Here is a 21,017-nt window from a genome sequence, read left to right as displayed (position 1 = left end):
CACTCAAGGAGAGTTGCCTACCCCTGGTGTATTGGGATAGGGCAATGAGTCTGTACCTTGTAATGAAGCTTGTATACTATGGAATTTGGAGCAGGGGCCAGTTAAAAACCTTGATACAAAAGGTTTATTTGACTTTTCTGTGAGATGCAGTACCACGAAGACTTTCTGCATGCAATTTTCTGCCAGAAATTTTTAAAAATCAGATTTGGGCAAATCAGACTCGGTATGGTAGATTAATTGTGTATGTTTAGTACCCATATAGAAGCATGGAGTCCATTTTAAATGGGGATTATTTAAAGCAAAATTTTGTGAAAATGGAAATGTGGTTTTACCAAGTATATGATTTGTTTGATTTTGACCCAACACACTTGTCTAAAAAGAGCCTGTTACCTCTCTGGTCCCATTTAGACTAGTCATATGGTTGTACTTAACATACCAAATTTTCATTATAGCTTAAGTAGTACTTGTTCTGCTAGTGTGTAGGCACGAGTGTTTGTAGTTTTGCATTATTCCAAGTGTAACATACTTGGGTAAACACTCTAGACATTTTATGTTCTGTGTTTGTGAACATTCACAAAACAATAGAAGCCTTGATTATTGCAAATTGCAAGCTTGTAATAATCCACAGAATTGACAGTTTTGCAGCAAAACCATGAACACCTAATTCTGGAAAACAAAACAAACCTGTTCTCTGTTCATTATGCTGTATTTTTCTGTTTGATTTCCCAGAAGTGGGACTTTATAACACATTTTGATCCTGCTAGAAATCCTTAAAAGGAAATGTGTGTGTCATCCTGTGTATTATTTCAGAAGTACATACTGGTGAAGATTAATGCTCTGCAGAAAATTCAAGATTTTACCTTTCAGGGATTTTTATTCTCTTTAGGAAGCTGATTGCATCTGTGGAAGAAATCTCTTGCTGACTTTCACAAATTTCGTTACGTACTGGTATTGATCTCTCTGTTAATGTCACAAATGACACTGCACACAATAAGAAATGCCCAACTGGGTCAAATCGGGATCCATCAAGCCCCCCATCCTGTCTCTGACAGTGGCCAGTTTGGGTCACAAGTCCCTGGCAGATCCCTTGAAGTACACCTATTTCTTGTTACTTGCTCCCTGAGATAGCAATACCTTTAGGCTACCTGGCTAATAATGTTTAATGGACTTTTCCTTCAGGAACCCTTTTAAACCCTGCTGTGCTAGCCACCTTGACCATATGCTCTGAAAACATATTCCACAGTTTGTGTGTGGAGTACAAAAGTACTTTCCTCAATGTGTGTTAAATCTGCTGTTTCTTAGTGTCCAGTCAGATGAATCTAGAACAAGTGGGTTTTGCACTTCTTCCAGCAGATGGAGACAGAGCAAACTGAAGTCACAGTACATATACCTCTGCAGTGTCAGCCTGCCAGTATGCTCCACCTCCAGCAGATGGTGGATGTGCATCTCCCTACTGGGGATTGCTTCATTTTGAAAAAGGAGAATTCAGGATATTACATTCACCCCCGCTCTCCTGCAGTGATACCAAAAGGACCCTCCCACAAATGAGAATTCCTTAGGTGATTTCCTTGGTCCCTCAGATGAGTGCCTTGGTCCGGTAGCTGGTTTTTCAGCCAGCGTGGACTTAGCTGCTTAAGCAACTGAAAGGCAGCGGGTGCAGGAAGCTGTATGCGGCGATGACAGCATATGCCCTCTGCCTCCGAAGCCAGAGACCATCTCTGCAGTCAGCCAGGTAAGGCTGAGCTCAGATAAGTTTAAAAAAAAAAGAGACCAAAAGATCAGGTAATATGTAATTATGAAAGGTGCTCAACAAACAGACCCAAATACACTCCAAGGAGTGGGGAAAAAAGCACTAAAGTGAATAAAAAAAAATGGTAACAATTACAAAAGTACAATTTGACATTTGCTCAAAGTAAATATAATATTAGAACTAGACTTTTTCATACTATGTTACTCAGTTTTCTTAAAAATTTCTTGTTCTATGTAATGCTCACAGGCAAGTTTATTGTTCACTGTAAACCGGTTTGATTTGTATCCTATGCAAGAAGATCGGTATATAAAAGCTAAAAATAAATAAATAGACTTTCCTAAATGTATTGTATCGGACAAACACATATAAATCCCTATGCGTGTCTATGGGTTTGACACAATTCTGGATCCTCCCTAATAAAATACAGAAATAGGACAACTGTAAACATGGCAGACTTGCACATCATAGCAATATTGTTACAATATAGACAGCTCAAAATGATGTATTGGAACCTCACAGAGGTTCAACTGTCAACAAATAGTTTCATTTTTTGATCAATATATACTGTATCACAATGATGTTACAGTATGAATAAATACATCAGAATGTTGTTACAAAGTAATATACATACTCTACATGCAGTAAAGAAAACTAATGCAATAATAGATGTAAACAATGGTGCATTTATTCAGTGATCAGTTAGAAATAATTATGTGAACATGGTGTTCCTCCTAGGTGTGATATCAAATGCCCCGACAAGGCCCTTGTTTCGCCAAGTATGGCTTCCTCAGGGGGAAACACTGACAAGTTGGACACCAAAAAAATTTCATAAAGCTCCATTCCTGCTGATGCAGGGATAGCAAGAAATAAAACTGGATTTAAAATGCCAATGGACTTATTAAATCAAGTAATGCTACTGACCAACTTGATATCCTTTTTAAATCCTTTCAAATCAAAGCAGGCACAGCAGGTGCTAAATGTAAATGTTTATTCCGAAGGGCAGAAGTTGCGTTCAGGCGAGAATTGTGAAAAAACATATCGCCTCTCAAAACTCGACCGGTTCAGAAAATGTCCGCATGGAACAGAAACATTTGAGTGAATTAAGTGCAGGAATGCCTCTCGATCCGGCAGCCGCACATCACCAATCCCATATCGGGAGGAACTTCAAACAGAGCCAGTCGCAGCGTCATCCTCCCATGCCCTGCATACTCAAAGTGAGGCTCACTTTGAGTTCTTATTGTCAAACCCATAGACATGCATAGGGATTTACATGTTTGTCCAATACAGTATGTTTAGGAAAGTCTAGGTGTTCTAATATTTTATTTATTTTGAGCAAATGTCAAAGTTGTACTTGTTACCATTTTCAATCATATTAGTGTTTTTTCCCCATTCTTTTGGAGTGTATTTGGGTCTCTATAATTTACAGAGACTTAAAAGGAGGCTTTTGTAGCATCGGGGTTCCTCCCTTTTCCCAGTCTTCTGTGCTCGACGTGCCGTTCCGATGTTCATCCCGCTCCGTGGGAGGTCAATGGATGTGGGCAGCCTCTATAGGCTAGGCCCCGCTCTGAGGCTTTTTCGCTGCATGCTACATGGTAGGCCACAACAGCATTTCGCGCACTTTCTTAGGCTGCCCTCTACAGGATTGTTGGTTCGGCGTGTGCATCTAGCTCTGCATCCAGTTTTTGGATGCTTAGTCGGGCCTTGTATTATGTGCGTTAAGTGGCCTAATGCTTACCTGTGTGCGCAAGTTGTTGTGCACTGAAATTGTTTTACAGTGCTTATTTTTGGGACGCATAGGTTGAATGCCTAGTATTTTTGGTCATTAAAAAAAAAAGCTAGACCCAGGCCTCCAGCTGCTGCTGCTCAAGCGCACTGTCTGCCAAAATGGCATCTATGCCTAAGAAACCTAAGTGCCTTTCTATTTGCATTGCCTGTCATATTAGCCAGGAGTGCCCGCTAATTTGTGCCAGTGCTTTTTGGAGACTCAGGGAGAATTGTCTTCCTTTGATTTCTCTAAATCTGGCGCTTTCCAGCCAGATATAGGCCTGGGTATAGATGTCTCAGGTGGGGTGCCTGATTTTGGAACTTCCCTAACTGGTTTCTCAGCAAGGGATGGTAGCTTAGTGAGTACGCCTCAAGTACCTCCTGGATTGGATGCTTCTACCATTTTGTGGGTAGAATTGTTCCAGGGATTGCAATTCTTTCTCCAGATGCAATCTTCAGCCCTCTCTAATACTCCCAGAGCAGAGTTGCAGGTAGGAACCTTGCTGGGACCTACTGGTAAGCGCCAGAGTACTGCTAGAGTGGCAGCGGGACTTCCCGATGGAGGTCCGAACGGCATGGATGATGCTGATCCTGACTCCCTTGAGAGTGGTGAGATTCCTCCAGGATTAGAACCGTGTAGAATTATGCTAGGGTTCTTTCATAAACATGAACTGCCAGTTCTGATTTCCCAGACATTGAAAATGCGCGTAGTTCCTGTGACTGAGCCAAAGAAAAATCCCATTTTGACTTCCTTGCGTAAGGCCTCTCGTTTTTTTCCCCATGATGGAAGCCATTCAAGAATTAAATAATCTTGAGTGGGGTGCCTCAGAGGCTAATTTCAAAGGGGGTTGGGTTTTGGAAGGCCTGTACCCTCTGGATCCAGCGGCAAGAGAGCGTTTACGTTTTCCGAAGGTAGAAGCACTTGTGTGTGCAGTCTCCAAGCAGACCACTATTCCCGTGGAAGGAGGAGCAGCCTTGAAGGATGCTCATCATAGGATTGAGACTCTCCTTAAGCAAGCATTTGATGCAGTGGCAATGTCCTTGTAGATCGCTTCTTGTTGTTCCCTGGTGGCTTGATCTTGTTTGCTTCTCTCCTAGGAGGTCGATGAGTCTAACTATGGGGTGAACTCCAGGACATTTATGGAGCCAGCTGCTGCTTTTTTGGCAGATGCAGGTTGTGATTTGATCTGCTCTTCAGCTAGAGGAGTGGCTTCCATAGTAGCGGCCAGGCATCAGTTATGGCTGAGAAATTGGTTGGCCGAAGCGACCTCCAAGGCTAACCTTACCAAATTGCCAGAGGATAAGAAGCAGATGCCATGCTCTTTTAACATGAGTGGTCGTTCTAGAGGATCCAGGCATTTTTATCCCTATAGAGGAATAACCTTTCAGAGAACTCCACCTTTTGGTAGGTCTCTGTCCTTCTGTCCTCAGCAACCAAGAAGGGGCATGTGTTCGGGTAGTGGAACCTCCCGACCCTCCCAATTACGGTTTGCCAACCTACCCCGGGAACAGGAGATAGAACTGGCCCCCTATCAGAGGTGGGTTGAGATCACATCAGATCAATGGGTCCTGGAAGTGATATGAGAAGGATATGCTCTGGAGTTTCGCAGTTTTCCTCGGGACATGTTCATGGTGTCTCCCTGTAACTCACCACAGAAGGAAGCAGGCAGTGGAAAGTACATTGGCAAGGCTCCTCAGCCTGAGGGCTATGGTTCCAGTGCACAAGTCTCAAGAAAATATGGGTTGATATTCCATTTATTTCATTGTGCCTAAGGAGGGCTCCTTCCATCCCATCCTGGATCTCAAAGGTGTCAACTGTCATCTGCAGGTGTCACATTTGTTCATGGAAAAATTGTGCTCTGTAATAATGGCCATACAGTCAGAGGAATTTCTGACCTCTTTGGATCTGTCTGAGGCGTCCGACTAGAGCATCAACACTTTCTGCGGTTTGTAGTTCTGGGACACCATTATCTGTTTTGGGCCCTGCCCTTTGGTCTGGCCACTGCCCTAAGGACCTTTTCCAAGATAATTGTGGTAGTGGCAGCAGAATTGAGAAAAGATGAGATCCTTGTCCACTTATTTTTGGATGATTCAAGCCAAGACATAAGAACATGCCATACTGGGTCTGACCAAGGGACCATCAAGCCCAGAATCCTGTTTCCAACAGTGTCCATTCCAGGCCATAAGAATCTGGCAAGTACCCAAAAACTAAGTCTAAGCTGGAAGAGAGTAGAGTGACCCTCGAGGTGACCCCCCCCCCCCCCCTCCGTTGCAGGAGCTTGGCTGGTTGGTGAACCTGATCAAGAGCAGTCTTCAACCAGTTCAGTCATTGGAATACCTCTGGGTTCGGTTCGACAAAGCAGGGCAAGGTTTTCCTGCTGGAAGCACGCATTTAGAAGCTGATGACACAGCTCCGTCTGACCATATGGTCCTACCTGCAAGTACTTGGTATAATGGCAGCATCCCTGGAAGTGGTCCCATGGACGAGGGCGTACATGCATCCTCTTCAGCACTCCTGCTGTCTCGGTGGAACCCACAATCTCAGGACTTTTTGATTCGGGTCCTCCTGCCAATGGAAGTCTCCTCCCAACTGCAGTGGTGGCTGCAGGCAGATCATCTAATGAAGGGAGTTTCCATAGCATCACCGGACTGGCTAGTACTGACAATAGATGTGAGCCTCCTTGGTTGGGGAGTTCACTGACAGCGCAAGGGTGCTGCAAAACAGAAGTGTCTCTCTGGAATATCAATTGACTGGAAGCCAGGGTGGTCCAGTTGGCATGTTTGCAGGTCAGCAACAGGCTGCAAGATCGATTAGTCTGGATAATGTTGGACAATGCAACGTGGCTTACATCAATAGGCAGGGAGGAACCAAGAGCCAGCAAGAATCGCAGGAAAAAGGTCAGCTTATGGATTGGGCAGAAGTGCATCTCCAGATGATCTTAACCTCACACATAGCTGAAAAAGACAATGTATGAACAGACTTTCTCAGCAGGGAAAGTCTGGACCCAGGAGAATGGGCTTTGTCAGACAAGGTATTTCAGCTGATTCTGGATTGCTGGGGTCCCCACCTCCTGGTGACTTCTCACAATGCAAAAGCTCCGCGAATCTTCAGTCGCAGGAGAGATCTGAAATAGTTGGGGATTGATACCCTAGTGCTGGAGTGGCCAGAAGACAAGTTGCTGTTTGCTGTTCCTCCATGGCCCATGTTGGGCAGATTGATCTGAAGGATCGAGCATCACAGAGGTACAGTGCTCTTGGTTGCTCCAGATTGGCCCAGTAGGCCGTGGTATGTGGATTTGCGGTGGCTCCTGGGAGACTCTCCCCTTCAACTTCCAGCACATAGGAACCTACTAAATCAGGGTCCCAGTTCTTCACGAAGATCTGATTCTGTTTTGTCTTATGGTATGGACCTTGAGAGGGCTCGATGATTGAAACATGGATACTTAGTGGCAGTGATTTCCACTTTTCTTAGAGCTAGAAAATTCTCCACTTCTGTGTTCTATGTGCGAGTTTGGCGAGTGTTTTGAGGCTTGGTTTGAGGATCGAGGTACTCTTCCTCATTAGGTCAAGATCCCGCTCGTTTTGTAATCTTTGCAGAATGGCTTGAATAAAGGTTTAGCCCTTAATTCCTTAAAGATACAAGTAGCGGCTCTCACCTGTTTCCAGGACCAGGTGAATGGTGGTTCCTTGTTGGCTCATCCTGATATGGCCCATTTCCTGAAAGGAGTGAAATATCTTCGTCCTCCCTTTTTGGTTGCCAGTACTCTTATGGAGACTTAAATTGGTCTTGGATTTCTTAGCAGGTTCTTTGTTTAGACCGATGAGTAACCTGTCCTTGCGGTTACTGACCTTGAAAACTGTGTTTCTTGTGGCAATTTGTTCTGTGCAGAGTTTCCGAGCTGCAGGCCTTGTCTTGCCGGGAGCCCTTCCTCTGGGTGACTCCAGGGGCGATACAGCTGCATACTTTTCCTTTTCTACCAAAGGTGGTCACTGAATTTCTCTTGAATCAGGCCATCTCTGGACAGAAAGACATAGAGGAGTATCGTCTTTTTCAACCCTTGGATGTCAAAAGACACATCATCCGGTATCTGGAGGTTACTGAGCCTTTACGGAAAACAGATCGCCTGTTTCTTTCTTCACAGTGGTACTAAACAAGGAGAGCTGGCCTCGCAGGCTACAATAACCCACTGGATTAAGGAGGTAGTCATGGCAGCATATGTTGATGCTGGCAGGCTGTTACCTAGTCAGGTTAGGGCTCATTCCACTAGGACTCAGACAGTGTCATGGGCAGAAGTTAGGTTGCTGTCTCCTGTTGACATGGTCCTCATTACACACCTTTTCCAGGTATTATTGTCTGGATGTGCAGGCCAAAGAGGACACAGCCTTTGCAGGTGTGGTTTTTGACAGGACCACGGGCAGCCTCCTGCCCTATTTGGGAATAGCTTGAGTACATCCCACTTGTTCTGGATTCATCCGACCGGATGCTAAGAAATGAGAAATTACTACTTATCTGATAATTTCCTTTTCTTTAGTACAGTCAGATTTATCCAGCTTCCCTCACTTGGCTGCTGAATGATTGTACTATGGTCCTCTTGGGTGACTGTGTTACAAGGATTACTGGTAAGTGCTAGTCCAATCCGTAGACCAGTTTCTTGTCTGAGCCCAGTGCTTCCTCTGGGCTGAGTATTGACATGATTGTTTTTAATCAAGTTTTTTGCTAGTCTGCCCACAGTTTGCTTTTGAAGAAAATACTGGCAGGCTAATGTCACTGCAGGGGTATATATGCTGTGAATTCAGTTTGCTCCGTCTCCATCTGCTGGTAGAGGTGCATAACCCACTTATTCTGGATTCATCTGACTGTCCTAAAATAAGTTGGATATCTAAGTGTAGTATAGGAGACAATACATTCCTTTTCATTATGTCATCAAGTAAGAGTGATAATCCTACAGATTCTGCTGTCTCTTGTGGACAGCAGATCAGCTTTCTTTTCTTCTGTGGGTTGTTCAGAATAGTATGACACTAAAGGATCTTACAGGTACAAAATTTAGGGCATTACTTTTCAGAACTTCCCTCACTTCCCACAATTTGTAGGCATTAGCACATCTTCAACAAATTTCACTTAATCTCTCACCTTCCTCATTTCTCTTCCCATTGAGACTGTCTCTCTTTTGCTTTTGTGTGAATCTCCTCTTGTTTTTCACTGACTTTTTTTCTTTCCCCATTTCTCTTTCCCCCATATCTTGTCTCATGCGCTTTCCTTTCTGTACATTTATGGTGCCAGAGTTTCTGGAGATCAACGCTCATTTCAAGATATTAGGTTACAATATGGCTTCCATTGGTTCAGAATTTCAGTGCGATACTGGCTTGGGAAGGTAAAATTGAGCCCAAATAGTTTGTTTGTTTGTTTATTTATTCTTTTATATACCGACCTTCATGACGGGTGTCATATCAAATCGGTTTACATGGAACAAGGGGTAAAAAATCATTCTATCAACCGTTTAACAGTAAAATAATCAGAGGAGGTAAAAAAGTTCTTGGTTTTGGGGTTGTATTTACTGCTCCAAAGTCCTGGCAATGAGGCTTGGGCCCAGTAATGGAAGAAGGTGTGTTCAGTATTTTCAGCCTAGGTCATTTTCATGTTGCTAGCTGACCAAATCCAAATAGATTGCTTTCCTTGCCAAAATCCAGTGTTATTGCAGACAGCTTTTCTTTTGACTTCTGCCAATTTAGCATATTTTTGTTCTATTAAAGTACACTTTCACATGATTTTAAAGTACTTGAGAAATCACTGCTGAAATAGATTTAAAAAAGGTGCTGATGCTTTAAGAAGTCTTGAATATTTATGAGATTAATCTTGAGCAGACCAAGTTTTATATAGATCTGTTTTGGTATCAAGAATGTTAATACGTCTGTGATAGAAAATATCGTTTTTTGAAAATAAGCTGTTTTGCTTATCAGATTGGGTTTCTGTTTTATTAGGATAATTGTTATACAAGTTATTCATGCTGGAATTTTATTTTTCATATTATGAAAACTCAAACTGGAAAATAACATACTTAATTAGTAGCTTGCTATAGCTGCATTTAGAGAGTTTAGAAACATAGGCTGTATGGTTGTCTTCTGCCGTCATGTTTATATCTAGTCCGCCTTTCCACACACCAGCTGCTCAGCTCTATGATCCCTAGCTCTCCCCCCACAGAGATCCCCCTGTGCTTGCCAGTTGCTGGTTTAATAGAGAGAGGGGATGTTTTTTGAGAGAGGAACCATAGCTCAGTATAATCTGAGAGCAAATGTGAAATTGAGCTTCCAAGGTTTAAATACTTAACTACAACATTTGTGTAGTGCTTATCAATACTCTGTATGTAGAGATTAAAGACTGAATTAATGCACATCAACTTGACCCCTCAAGATGAGCATTTCTTGAGCTACAGTAAGGTCAAGACAACATGCAACAGTGAACTGAAAAGTTCACTGTTGCAACATGCATGTTGCAGAAAAATGTTACTCTTCTGCTTTCCTTGGTAGAATTTTGTGTTTCTAGAAACCTAATTATTTTAGCCAAACATTAGTTAAGCAATGAAAGTATAGTGGCAATCTCTGGATAATAGAACATGCCTGCACTGGTAGTATTAGAAGCTAGTACGAAATTAAGCCCATCCATGGACATTCCATGAAGTGTACCATTTTGCATACCCCAACCTCTGATTATAGCTCGTGTTGCACCTGGGCCATGGGCATTCTTGGTGCTTCAACAGCCTAAGACTTCCAAGGCACATGTGCCCAGTTGGCACCTGCACAGTTCATACTGGCAATGCAGATGTGGGGCAATTTCTCTTTATTGTATTTTATTTAGTTATTTTATATATACAGTATTTCCAAATAAAGATCACAACAGTTTACAACATAACATACATATTATGGCATGACTTATACAATGACTTAGTGTAATCACATAACATACATTGGCATGAACATTGACTTAATGTAATCAAGTGAGAGATCTATGGGGTGTTCTAGTGTTTTAACTAAAGGTACTGGAATAAGAGGTTAGTGGTTTATAAGATGTTTCAGATTTATTTTGGTGGCGTCTGGGTGTGATGGGCTATTTAGTTCTGTTAATTTATTAATGTCTTTTGACCTTATTGGTGCTTGTTCTGAGCACAGATAGTTTTAAGTTGTCCTCATTGGTGTTTGCTCTGATTTCAGATAAGTTTTAAGGTAGGTTATAGGCATTTTAAATTACCATGTTTTCAGTTCACTTTTGTATTTCTTTCTGGGGACAGTCATAACGTCTCAGGTAGTGATTTCCATAGTATTGGGCCAGCAATGGAGAATACATGGTCTCTTATTTTTGTTAGATGAGTGTTCGGTAATGTTGGCACAGCTAATAATCCTTTATTTTGAGATCTTGATGATCTCTGTGGTTTGTATGGTTGTAGTCCTATGGCTGCCAGACCTGGGTTATTAGAATGGATGGTTGTATGTATTAGTGTTAAGTTGTAAATTCGGGATTGTACAGGTAGCCAATGTAGAGCTATCAGTGAGTGCGTGATGTGATCACATTTTCTTGATCCTATTAAGAGCCTTGCTGCGGCATTTTGTAGAAGTTGTAGCTTTTTTTTATTAGACGGGTACTTCTAGTAAAAGAGTTACAGTAGTCTGTCAGAGAAGATGAGGGTTTGTAGGACCATGCAGAAGTCTTCATGAGTCAGGGGTTTCAGTCTATGTAGTAAATGCAGTTTTGCATAGCTTGTTTTAATTAATTTATGTATGTGCTTTTCCATTGTTAGGCTTTCATCTATCTGTATTCCTAAGTTTTGTACTTTTGTCAGGGTGTAATTTTAAAGTTACCGAGGTCTAGTGGCTGGGGTGTAACTATGGGTAGATTCCTTAGAATGATTTATGGTGGGGGTTTTTTGTGTTTATGGGTTGTTAGTTTGAGTTGGGATAGTTCAAATTATATTGCTTTTATGTGTGTCGAGAGTGTCGGTGCTGTATTTTCAGCAGATTTGGTGCATGGTATGTAGAACTGGATGTCGTTAGCATATAAGTAGAAGGCGATTCCTAGTGGATGAGTGCTAAACAAAGCTAATGAGTGGAACGATTGAGAGAAAAGGGCCATGGTAAGTCAAAATTTACATTGAAAGTGATGACATTAAAACCATACTTTAAATCTCCATTACCAATAATGTAGCTAGCTTGGCAATATTTTCTAGAAATATAATTTCTTAAACTGTACAATTTTTAGCCTTTGTTCAATAAGAGACTTATCAGATCATACTGATGTATGTGCATGCTCTCCGTCCCACAAAATAATTTAATTGCTGGATCTTGCCCAGTCAAACTTGGTGTAGAGCTTGATTGTTGATGGAGGACATTAGACCATTCCTTATTTTTCTGCCCACCAGCGATGTAGTAAGAGGACCAGCCCCCATTTTTGTGATCTCCCCTCTGGTTCTAAAAGGAGGTGTCAGCCAGATTTTTGCTGGTAAGTTCTGTTTCTAGCAGATGGTGGACATCCAAAGAATGGTATCTGAAAATTTTTTTCCCCATCTCTTCTCCATGGCTCTGGATCTATTATGGCTGATTTTCCTTTCAGCCTTCCTACCAGTATGCCCAAAATTCTACTGCAAGGATAATTACTGGGATGCCGATGTGTGATCATATCTCACCCATTCTAAAGAGTTTACATTGGCTCCCTGTTAAATGGAGGATTTCTTTTAAGATACTCATGTTAGTTTTTAAAAGTTTGAATGGTGTTCCTGCAAGTTTTAATGTGGCGCTGAAACTATACTGTCTATCACGAAACTTAAGATCCGCTAGCCAAATGCTTTTGAAGGTTCCTTCTCCTAGGATCGTTTGCAATGATGAATCTCATTGGAGACTATTCTATGTGCAGGGCCCTGTAATGTGGAATTATCTCCCTCAAAGTCTAAAGGAAGAGTCCTCTTTATTAAAATTTAGAAAACTAAAGACCTTTCTTTTTTTTTTCCTCAGGCTCATGCTTAATATGAATTTAAATAGGCAGCAGATTTTATGCTGTGCACTGATGTATAAGAACAGAAGGCCAGTACCGATTATGGACCAAAAATGACTATGCATGTGGTCAGCTAGGTATTTTGTTTAAGTTCTTGTTTGTTTTGTTTTATGAATGTTTTATTGTAAACCGCTTAGTAATTTTGATTTGCCAAATCCATCCCATCCTTCCTTCCGGCCCTTTTAAGTCTTACAAATAGCATGAGGTGTGGCCTGCCGAGTCTTTCCAGCACCTGACTTGAAAAGGCCTAAAGATGGGATCCATGGCAGTCGATCCCGCAGCAGCAAAAAAAGAAAAAAAAAAAGGACCTGCTTCTCGTGGCAGGGAAGGAGGTCTGCTGCAGCAAGGAATGTGACCTGGGGATGGCTGAAGAGGCTCTTTATGTGTGTGAGACAGTGGAAACCTGTGTGTGTGTGATTGCCTCTATATGTGAATGAAAAACTAAGAGGCCTGTGTGTGTGTGTGTAGGAGAGCATTTGATAGTGAGAGCTTGGATATGTGTGAGCATGTTAGTGAGACCATATCTGTGTGAGAGAAAAAGAGAGCTTAGTGTGTGTGGGAACACACGTGAGAGCTTAGGTATGTTTGTGGGAGAGCATATGAGTGACAGCTTGTGTGTGGGAGAGTATGGGAGAATGAGAGGTGTGTGTATGTGTGAGAGAGAGCCTGTCTGTTTGAGGAAGGAAGGGAAGGAGAGACCCTGAAAAAGACATTAGAAAGACCAATAAGGAAAAAGTGGCAAAAAGATCAGGAGCAGGACTAGAAAAAAAGGACGACAAATGTAAAAAAAGAAAAAAATGTGTGTATGTATATATTTACCTATAGAGAGAGAGAGAGATATGCCATCTTTGGGAATGTGCATTTTTTGTATTTTGCTCACTCTTTAGAGTTCTACTGTTCAGAGTTTGGTTTCTCAGGATTTCTGTTTTGGTTCTGACTGCATACTTGCTTCTAATTTGTAGTCCCTTATTTCTGTAAGGGTCTGTCTGTGTTCTGCATATGTGATTGAGGTGCAGTATTTCTGCTAGCATGTTTCTCTGTAGGAATTTGTAACAGTCCGGTTTATTCTGTTACCCCAGTAGAATGTGTATTAGTGTTTTCCCATCGATAGCAGGGCTGAATTAGCCATGCTGTCTGGAACGACCCTCCAGGGCGGCCTAGGCGGAGCTTCTCAAAGATCTGTGCGGCCTCGTGTGCTTTCCCGCATGGCGCCATCATCTTCTCTCCAGTCTGTTTTTTTTCTGCGCTGCAGGCTGCATGCAGAGCTCATTCCTTTTCGGTCTTTAGCTTTTTTTTTTTTTGCCTCACAAAAGCACTTTTAAGTGCTGAAAAATGGCTCCAAAACCGCTTAACTTTAAATATTGCCAGTGTGGGAAGATTGTCCGTCACAGATTGTCATAATTATTATTATTTTGCCTGGGCCTGGAGCACGACCAATCCTCTTGCTGGGATAGTGATTGGATGTCATCCCAGGCCCAGCGCTAGCGAGGATTGAAGATTTCCTGCTTGAAGGAGGAGTCCTCTGCCCATTTGTCGGAGTAACTATTGGCCCACTCCTCACCGGGCCCCGCATGGATCGCCTGGACAAACCTAAGAGGGCCTCCTCCCTCGGATCACTGGAGACAAGACCGGGCTGGGTGGATCAATCCCCTAAAGTGCCCATGCGCCACCACGGATCAGTGAAACAAAAGGCGTTTGGAAATGTGCTGCTGAAGTCCATGCACAAGTCTGCGTCTGCCAGTGTCTGAGCGACGCTGATGCAGAAGCACTGCGTCCGAGAGGCGCCTCTGATCACAATCTCATCGAAGGCGAAGCATCTAGTTGCCTAATACAAGGATGCTTTGCAGTATTCCAAATGCATCGAAGTAACACAGATGCGTGTCGACAGACTCGACACGGATGAAGCAAACCACGAAGCAGTCATCTGTGTAGGTGCCAGCGTCATTTGAACACAATGCAGAAAGCGCCAGAGGAATGCCAGTCTCATCAATCACTGGGCAAATCTTCTAGTAAGACACCTCACAAGCATCAACCGGGTGTGGATCCTCAGGTTGTATTCTCCCCAGAGGACATGGCTGAGCTTGATTTCTCAGACGTGGAGCCTCTCTCTGAACAGCTTTCCACTGGTTCCTCTGACTCCTCAGAGTTTACTCAGATTGTGTCCAAAGGAAAGCGAAGTTCCCATCACTTGCAGGATCACCTCTAGAAAAGACACGAGGTCTCACAAAATGGAGCAGTCAACGCACCGCCCAAAGGGTCCCAACTCTGACATCTTGCTAGCTGCATTGCCTCCAATGAAGCACAGTCTGAGCAGACGAAATCTCACCCCTGGGGGGAGGGGGGGTGATCTTGCGACACAAGCCATATCACAAATTGCTCTAATTCTGTCAGTTCTTCATCTCCTTTGAGGGACAGCCCATCTAGCCCTTCTTTTAGACCTCTCGCCTCTGGAAGAACTCTGCCTCCAAGAAAGAGTAGCCTGGCACAAGAGCCTAGAAGTCTATGCCCTCAGTTTTCTACGCAGCCAGATATTGGTCCAGAGAACTCCCCTCCATCCTCGCCAGGTTCCTCAACGCCAGAAAAGCAGCCAGAACAGTCTTAGCCACCAGAGCACCTTTCCTACTCCAAGTTTGTAGAAAAGGTTGGAACTCTCCTCAGCATTGAAACCAAGAAAGTTCCAGATCCACGGGCAGAAGTGTTTAGGAATTCTGAAGATATTCGAGGTCCCGGCCAAATCTACTGCCTTGCCATCCCACGCGGTTTTGGATTCGTTAATGGCAAACACCTGGGAGACCCCCTACTCTGGGCAACCAACATCCAGGAAAACTGACCTAATATTTAGAATGCAGCCATCACCATACTATGGCATGGTCCAGCTCCCGTACGTCTCGGTGGTCGAATCTGCCATGAAGCAGTCGAAGACCCGCTGTCACTCGAATTCTCCAGGTTGGGACTGTAAGTATCTAGATGATTTTGGGAAGAGATCCTTCTAAGTGGGTATGCTGAATGCTAAAAATCCAACAGCATCAGTTTTACATCACACAGTACCTGTATGAGTGCTTGCAGTCCCTGAAACCCAATCTTATGTCCACCTCGTCGGATGCAACACCACCACAACTGTTCTATGACTGGAGGAGGGGTTGACACCTATGCCTCATTTATGAGGCCTTTGAAACGTCTGCTCGTACTTCAGCGGGGGTCATAGTGGCCTGGTTGCAAGCCAGTGCTAAATGGGAGGACATAGATGAAAAGCTAGCAGACCTCCTCTTAAGGGCAACAGTTTGTTCAGAGACAAACTGTGGAGGACAGTCTCCGAACTAAAGGAGCAGAACATGGCTGTTCATTCCCCCAGTGTCACCAACAGAGCAACAGACCTTGAGCAGGAGGTACTATCCAAGTTACATAGAGGGCTACTGCCAAAGGCGTCCCTTCTGACCATACCCGCCTTACCATCCGCCAGCCTTCCAGCAAAACAGACCGCAACAGCAGCAGGGGCCCATGACAAGAGGCAAGCACAGAACAACCCCAAAACCCAACAGGGTTTTAGAGGGCCACCTTTAATGCCACAACTAGGAGACAGGATATCGCTTTTGTATGATTCTTGGCCAGCGATTACCTTGGATCATTGTGTGTTGAATCCTTCCACATCTAGTGCAATCTCTCCCCCCCCCCCCCCCCCCCCCCCAAATTCCCACATGCATGGACATCTGCTTCAGGAGGAAGTAAACAATCTCATGGATCACTGAGCATGGACAAAGCCCCAACACCAACTGGACAAGGGATTCTACTCCCAATACCTCGTCATACCCAAAAAGTCTGGAGGGCTTCAGCCAATACTGAACTTGCGAGCTCTGAACACATTTATTCAGAAGACGTAGTTCAAAATGATGTCTCAAGTCTATTCTACCCTTCTTACAACCCAACAATTGGATGTGCCCACTGGATCTCAAGAATGCATACTTCCACATTCCAATGCACTGCTCTTCCTGACACTACCTATGTTTTCAAGTCAATATGTACCATTACCAGTACAAGGTCCTCCCCTTTGGACTATCATCCGTGCCGAGGAACTTCACAAAGTGTTTAGCGGTAGCATTGACCTATTTAAGAAGGAAAGGAATATAATTTCCATACCTTGACGATTGGTTACTGGTGGCACCAAAGCCCACCACTCTACAGTTCAACCTAGAAATGACAATTTGTTGTCTGGAAGGGCTGGGGTTCGTTTTAAACTATGAAAAATCCATCCTTTATCCCACACAAACACTGCAGTTCTTTTGGGCCAAGATAATTATTGTTGTGGAGAAAGCATTTTTACCAAAAGAGCCCACATCCTTCGCAACCTGGCTTGCAGTTGAAAGGTAGTGCACTCTCCTGGGCCACATGGCAGCGGCAATATATGTAGTACCACAAACACATCTACACATGTGCTGTTTACAGTGGGATCTGAAGGCGCATTGGGCTCAGTTCTCACAACCATTTGCCCAAAGAATGTCTGACCCCATCCATGGCGTACTATCTGATGTGGTTGTACCCTGCAGTTCTCACCATAGGAGCACAGTTCCCCACCCCGTCCCATCAATTGGTTCTAACCACAGATGTCTTAACCAAGGGGTGGGGAGCCCATATGGAACATGTGTGCAAGGACTGTGGTCTGCATGGGAATGAGCTCAACAGATAAACCTGTTGGAGCTCAGAGCAATAAAGAATGCCCTCCACATGTTCAGAAACCTCCTGCGGGGAAAGAATGTCATGATACACATGGACATCCAGGTAGCCATGTTCTACATGAACAAGGAAGGAAGGTCTGGTTCCTGAATCTTGTGCAGGTAAGCAGTCCAGATCATGGAATGGGCGGAGGAACAATCTGTGTGTCTGTCTCTCTTTCTCTAGGCGACCTATCTTCCGGGCGTGGCAAACACCACGGCCGACAGACTAAGCAGGATTTTTCATCCGCATGAATGGGCCTTTCACCAAGATGTGGCAAACGAACTCTTTGCAATGTGGGGGTCTTCCTTGCATGGACCTTTTCGACGCTACACATCGGGAAAATAAGGAGATTCTGCTAAGTCTACCCCAGTAGGGAGCGATTCTTACAGGGCGTTTCTCATAACGTGAACTAGGGGACTTTTTTACCCCCCCCCCCCCCCCTCAATTCCACTAATTTCCAGGCAGTCTAGAAGTGTATTGTGGACGTCGCAGACCTCATTCTGACTGCTCCAGCTTGGCCCAGGCAACCATGGTACTCCTATTTAGTTCAAATCTCCATCGCCCCACCTATTCCTGACACAAGAATTCTGCACCCTCCTTCACCCCATGAACTCATCACTACATCTCAGTGCTTGTAGGTGAAAGGAGAGTGTTGAGCCACTTGCTGACGGAGATCCAAGATGTCTTGGTGTCATCCAGGAAGACTTCTTCCAGGAGACATTATTAAGGCAAGTGGCACAGACACTCGGCCTGGAATGGGAGCAGAAACAAACCCCTTCTCTTACTCCAGTAACAACTTCAGGGAGCATCTCCATTCCTAATTTCAGGTGGGCCTGGAGACTGCATCTGTGTGGGTCCATGTGAGTGCTATCGCTGCGTCGTATCATCCATGCAACGGACTTCCGGAGTGAAATCACCCTCTGGTCTCCCGATTCATGAAAGGCATCTTGCGCTTAAGACTGCCTATGATGAAGCCACCTGTTCTGTTGGACCTCAACATAGTGCTGGAACAGCTCATGCTTCCTCCCTTTGAACTGCTGTATTGCAGCCATATGAAATATCTAAATTGAAAGGTACTCTTCCTGGTTGTAGTGACTCAGCAAGACGAGTCAGTGAGTTACAGACACTGGTCCACTGTTCCCCATATCTGCAGTTTCACCATGTTAATTTAAGGTCACCTTGTGAACATCCCCGTCACTTGTCCCTAAGGTTGTATCTGCTTTCCAGGCCCGACGGCATGGAGGGAGAGATCGCTCGCGGGACCCCGCTGGACCACCAAGGACTTTTATTTCAGCTAAGTGAACAGGGGGAAGGGAAGTGAAAGCAGGAATGGGTTTGGCACATTTCTTAGAAACAGATCTCTACCACTTTGCGACTTGGATCTTCACTTTTACTGCTCCTAGCTGAAGGGCGGGAGCCAGCAACAGCAAATAGTTTGCGCTTAAACTTTGGCTTTTTCCACCGCTGCCAACCCTTAAGCCGTGCGGGTTAAACCCCGCCCTACCTCCGACATCACCAGGAGGCGTCGGCTTAAGGGACCCTGCGCAACGCCGGAGTCATCTCTACCACTTTGCGACTTGGATCTTCACTTTTACTGCTCCTAGCTGAAGGGCGGGAGCCAGCAACAGCAAATAGTTTGCGCTTAAACTTTGGCTTTTTCCACCGCTGCCAACCCTTAAGCCGCGTGGGTTAAACCCCGCCCTACCTCCGACATCACCAGGAGGCGTCGGCTTAAGGGACCCTGCGCAACGCCGGAGTCATCTCTACCACTTTGCGACTTGGATCTTCACTTTTACTGCTCCTAGCTGAAGGGCGGGAGCCAGCAACAGCAAATAGTTTGCGCTTAAACTTTGGCTTTTTCCACCGCTGCCAACCCTTAAGCCGCACGGGTTAAACCCCGCCCTACCTCCGACGTCACCAGGAGGCGTCGGCTTAAGGGACCCTGCGCAACGCCAGAGGCGCGCGCGCCGGGCGTCGCGCACCGAAGGAGCGCAACAAAGGGGCACGCCCCTTTGTGTGCCCCTTCGTGTGCTCCCGAGTGCACGACTTACTTTATATTTCTATTTTCTTTTGCAGATAATATAATCTTCTTCCTTCAAGCACGACATGAAGATTTCCACAATACTTGGCCAAGGAAGATATGGACCACTTCAATCAAAAAGAACTTCTTCTAGACCTCGACAAGTAACCCCAATCATGCATCATACTTACCCTACGCTGAACACTTTCATATTTACAACACTAACATTTCTCTTAATAAATATCCAATCCATTAGAAAGAAAACACCATTAATTTACGATTTAATTACTGCCTCCTCAGCTGATGTATTCCTATTCACTGAAACTTGGCTAAATGAACATGATATCGTAACCTTAAATAATTTATGTCCGGAAGGCTACATCCCTATATCACAACCTCGAGCTGACCATAGAGGTGGTGGTCTATTAGCAATAATTAAATCATCACTCTCTCCAATTAAAAAAACCATTACTAAAATAGAAACAAGAATAGAAATTCTCCTTATCACCACTAATATAATAAATATCTGTTTGATTTACAGTCCTCCTGGAACACTCCATACTCGTGAATCTTCATTACTAGAAACATTAGCTACACTACCTTGCGATCTATCTAACACAATCATTGCAGGTGACTTTAATTTACATTTCAACAAACCTCAACAAAACTCTGTCCAAACAAATTTAACTGAAGCACTATATGGCTTAAACTTTGTTCCCCTTATAAATGAACCTACACATAGACTAGGTAACACCCTAGATCAAATTTTCTATAACCAATCTACCATTGAGCTAAACTCATATATTACAACTGTTCCCTGGTCTGACCATTATCTTATAAAAGCTGCTGGAAAAATTAAAACTTCATGTAAAAACAATATTAATCCTTACACCTGTATTTCCAAAATTCCACGCCGAAAGAAAATAAACACTGAATTATTTACTGATACTTTGTTACCAATAATTAACCAAAATTCACATTCAAATGTGACTGATATGTTAACTTTTTGGAATAATTCCATTACAGAAACTTTAGATCAAATTGCATCATTTAAACTACAGAAAACATTTAGGAAAAAATCAGCTACCTGGTACAATGACTCTTTAAAAGCATCTAAAAGAAAACTTCGAAATTTAGAACGAAAATGGCGAAAAAAAACCCTTCCTACATGTAAACAAGAATACTATGCTTGTCTACAAAAATACAAAAAAGAAATAATAAACACCAAGAAAGCCTATTATACCTCAAATACAAAACGCTTATGGCAATCCCAGAATACTATTTTCAATTGTGAAAGATTTAACCACAATACAAGATACTTTATCTCCTATCACATCAAACGAGTTTTGTGATAAAATCGCTATACACTTTAAAAAGAAAACAAATGACATTTCTACAGAATTTTTCTCATTACCTATACCTAACAATACCTCTTTGCAAACGATCTGTACTTTTTCAGAATTCTCCCCAGTTAACAATAAAACTATCATCAACATACTATCAAAATCCAAACTTTCCAACAGTCCTTTTAATCCATGTTCAGGTCATCTACTCAGGGATTCAAAAGATCATCTTGCTCCTGCTATTACAAATTTAGTAAATGCCTCATTATCACAAGGCACTTTTCCAGATGTCTTAAAACAAACTTCTATCTTACCAATTCCCAAAAAGAAAAACCAAGACCCTACAGATTTAACAAATTATCGTCCAATTGCCTCAATACCATCCATTGCAAA

At 43.5% G+C, this 21,017-nt stretch overlaps 1 protein-coding gene across 2 annotated transcripts in view; it reads left to right on the top strand.

The window, feature by feature from the left end:
• The window catches only part of ZBTB34 (zinc finger and BTB domain containing 34), a 71,717-nt gene that overhangs the window by 10,878 nt on the left and 39,822 nt on the right, over nucleotides 1–21,017 (top strand). The window contains exon 2 of one of the 2 annotated variants that reach the window (XM_029612883.1): nucleotides 12,512–12,628. The exons of the other annotated variant lie outside the window; for it this stretch is intronic. The gene's annotated coding sequence lies outside the window, so the exon portion shown is untranslated. The remainder of the gene's footprint in view (nucleotides 1–12,511; nucleotides 12,629–21,017) is intronic. 2 annotated transcript variants of the gene reach the window in all.

This window comes from Rhinatrema bivittatum, chromosome 8, assembly GCF_901001135.1.
Source record: "Rhinatrema bivittatum chromosome 8, aRhiBiv1.1, whole genome shotgun sequence".
NCBI lineage: Eukaryota > Metazoa > Chordata > Amphibia > Gymnophiona > Rhinatrematidae > Rhinatrema > Rhinatrema bivittatum.
The sequence above is the reverse complement of the archived record's forward strand: the minus strand, read 5'-3'. Positions and strand labels throughout refer to the sequence as shown.